Consider the following 3,886-nt stretch of genomic DNA (forward strand, 5'->3'; position numbering starts at 1 on the left):
AAAAAAAAAAAAAAAGCTGAAGCCTAAACTTGGGATTAAACACAGAGGACTGCTATCCAAGGAACTTGTGATCTTTAATGGCAATGCACATCCAAACAACTCTGCCCACACTGTTGACACTCAGGACAAATTTTGTTTTGAGGTAGTAAAGCATCCTCACTGAATCCCTGATCTTGTTCCATCAGACTTCCACCTCTTTGGTCCCCTAAAAACACTTTTGGAGGACAAAGATTCACCTCTGATGAAAAAGTGAAGACAATGGTGCATTCTTGGCTCCAAGTTCAGTCTAAAACATTTTTAATAAGGGAATATGAAAGCTTGTTGACAGATAGACAAAGTGTATTGAAAACCAAGGAGGTTATGTTAAAAATATATGTATTTTGCTTTTCTAAATGTTGATTAAAATAACTTCTACAACCAGTGTGCAGATAATTTCTTACTTATCCTCATATTTTAGACTCTGTGAAAGATGTCTTGTTGTCCTACACCTTCTAGAATATAAGCATATTGTGGGCCAGGACATATTTGTGGGTTCTCAATACTCCACACAGTACCTGGAGATATTATAAGAGATTGTTGACTATGGTTGTGTCAGTCAGATAAAAGTAAATTGAATCAATAAGTAAGCTTGTGGCTGTAGACTTGAGACCTATAAGAATTCAGAGATGAGATAAGCAGAGGGAAGATGCTATTAGTGTTTGTTGGAGGGGCTTAATGAGCATTGTCATTGAGTTCTAGGAAATGAAATGCTGACAACGTATGGAAAAACCTTATAGACCTAGAGAAAAAGAATAAACTTTAAAGGGTGAGGAGAAGCTTTTTTCTGGCAAGCAACTCCTCCTTTGTCTGCTTCTTGGACTCTGATTGCAGCATGGCCCCCAAATGCTCCTCTTTGCTCCTGTCTCAAATGAAAAAACCTAAGCTGCAGGAGACTTTGGCCTCTCTGAACTTGCCAAAGGGAGAAAAAGAACAGCAGGAAGCAATTGAACATGTTGATGAAATACAAAATGAAGTAAACAGTCTTAATGAATGAGCCAGTGAGGAGATTTTGAAAGTAGAACAGAAATATAACAAACTCCATCAACCATTCTTTCAGAAGGGGTCAGAATTCATTGTCAAAATTCCAAACTTTGGGTAACACTATTTGTCAACCATCCACAAGTGTCTGAGTTACTTGGAAAGGAGGATGAGGAGGCACTGCATTATTTGACCAGAGTTGAAGGGATATAATTTTAAGATATTAAAACAGGTTACAGAATAGATTTTTATTTTGAAGAAAATCCTTACTTCAAAAATATAAGTTCTCTCCAAAGAATTTCATCTGAATGAGCGTGGTGATTCATCCCCAAAATCAACTGAGAACAAATGGAAATCTGGAAAGGACTTGACGAAATGCTCAAATCAAAGAGAAAGCCAGCAGGAAGAGGCAGCATGAAGAACCAGAGAACCTTTTTTACTTGGTTTACTGAACAATCTGATGCAGGTACAGATGAGTTATCAAAGATGATGTTTGGCCAAATCCATTACAGCACAACTTGGTTCCTGATATGGATGATGAAGAAGGGAAAGAAGAAGATGATGATGATAAAGAAGAAGAAGGTTTGGAAAATATTGATGAAGAAGGAGGAGAAGATGAAGATGATGATGAGGGAGAAGGAGAGGAGAATAAAGATGTCTAATAAGAACACTGATGGATTCCAATGCTTTTTTTATTTTATTTTATTATCTTCAGTCCCTGGGAGCAAGTTGCAGTCTTTTTTTTTTTCCTATCCCTCTTGAACTCACCCTGTTTTTGAGGCCTCTTTTTTCTCCTTTATACCATGGTTCTCAACTTCTTTTGGGAATATCTTGTGCAGATTTACTGGGAAAAGAATCTCTACCCCTTTCTGTTCCCAAATTCATTTTTATCCCTTCCTGACTCAACAAAAACTATGCCATCAACACACCACTGTGCTCTGTGGGAGAACAGAAAACCTTCTGCTCCCTTCTCTCTGCTAGAAGCTGGAGGGTGCTAGGTCCCTGTGTACTAGTGCATAGAATTCTAGCTTTCTTCCTCTTTTCGCTGTATATGGGGCTCAGAGATTACACTGTGTCTCTATGTGAATATGAACAGTTAGCATTTGCCAACATGTATCTGTCTACTTTCTCTTGTTTAAAAAAAGGAAAAAAATCTTTTAAAAAATAAATGGGGTTATAGAAAGAAGGTCAGCAAAGGGTGGGCTTGAAATGTTTGGGTGCGTTAAGTGGGTATTTTGACAACATGACTGCTCCTTTGGCAAGTGTAATTGTGATGTTTAATGGACATCCTTGCAGATTAAGATGACACTTTTAAAATAAAATTCTCTCCTAATGATGACTTGAGCCCTGCCACTCGATAGGAGAATCAGCAGAACCTGTAGGATCTTATTTGGAATTGACATTTATTGTAATTTTGTTATTGCTCTTTTCTTTCTTTCTTTCTTTCTTTTTGTTTCACTGGAAAGGAAAGATGATGCTCAGTTTTAAACGTTAAAAGTGTACAAGTCGCTTTGTTAAAATAACACTAAATGTGTACATACACACACAAAAAGTGGAAAAATAAGGAAAGAGGTCAGTTGTATTTAAGAGTTTTTTAGAGGAAAAGATTACAAGATGAATCATTTTGACAAAGACAAATTTTAGTCCAATTAAAATTTACTCCAACACCAACAGTACTATGGGCAACCAGACACGTGGTACTTGAGCTTAGGACTTGGGAGTTATCAGCATAAAAGTACTAGTTCTTTATGAATGGGAATGTAGAAAGAGTCAACCAGAGATCTAAGGATCTAAGTTGTTGTTGTTGTTGTCAGGTGCCATCGAGTCAGCAGTGACTCATAGCAACCCTATGCACAGCAGACCGAAACACTGTCCGAGCATGGGCCAACCTCACATTGATGCCGCCACCTGGCCAATCCATCTTGTTGGGGGTCTTCCTCTTTTTCTCTGACCCTCAACCCTACCAAACATGATCTCCTTCTCCAGTGACTAGTCCCATCATACAGAAGTGAGTAAGAAGGGAGAGAAAGGGTAGTCGAAACCTATATCAAGAGGACCCAGAGTGTGTGGAGCTACTTTCTTCTTCTTCTTGTTAAGTGTCTTCCAGTTAGTTCCGACGCATAGCAACCCTGTGTAGAGTTTCCAGGGAGCAGACCTTGTGGTTCAAACCGATCTTGCAGTACAGCGCATTAACCCACAGCACCACACCAGGAGTCTGTGTAGGGCTCTAGAAACCAATAAAGGTGCATTTTGAGGGAGAAGCAGGTACCTATATTGGTGATGCAGGCACAATATGGAGACATTGAAAGAAGATATTTGCTGCTCTTTGACAAGCTTATACAGAGAGTCAGAGATGAAAGCTGGTCTTCAGAAAATGTAAGAGATGGGAGGAGGGAATTCCAGTTTAATGGGGATGACAGGGGTAAATGACAATGAGATTTTTCAAGGATTCTAAGTGTTGCCAAAGGCCCTGCAGCAAAGTCAAATCAGTGTGGATGTTGAAGGCCAGCATTCTGCATGGTCTCTCTTTAGCTTGAGTCTCTTAGGAACTTGTCATCTCCTTTCACCAGTTTTAACCAGAGAGCATAATGGCTGAGGCCAGTCCTTTAAGCCATTTCATCCTCCTATTGAAGGGTTGTTTTTATGAAACAGCTATGATAAGTAGTTTACAATGCATAAACATGAGTGAGAAACAGATTTACTATGCCAGGGAAATAAAGTTTATTGGGAAGTATATAAAGGAGCCTCCTTGCACTCCATACAATACCAAAGAAACAAGGAAAGCCAGAAGCTCACTACCTACAGGAAACACCCTAAAGCAATGCGTAATAACTGGAGCTGAGGTTGTAGGGAATTATCTTTAGGAATG

At 39.1% G+C, this 3,886-nt stretch overlaps 1 protein-coding gene and 1 pseudogene across 1 annotated transcript in view; one reads left to right on the plus strand and one right to left on the minus strand.

Moving 5' to 3' along the window:
- LOC102842406 (keratin, type I cuticular Ha4-like) overlaps positions 1–3,886 on the minus strand; it is a 78,703-nt gene that overhangs the window by 17,571 nt on the left and 57,246 nt on the right. The gene's annotated exons all lie outside the window — the stretch shown is intronic.
- Positions 872–1,679, plus strand: LOC102825024 (annotated as a pseudogene).

This window comes from Chrysochloris asiatica, unplaced genomic scaffold (assembly GCF_000296735.1).
Source record: "Chrysochloris asiatica unplaced genomic scaffold, ChrAsi1.0 scaffold00007, whole genome shotgun sequence".
Lineage (NCBI taxonomy): Eukaryota > Metazoa > Chordata > Mammalia > Afrosoricida > Chrysochloridae > Chrysochloris > Chrysochloris asiatica.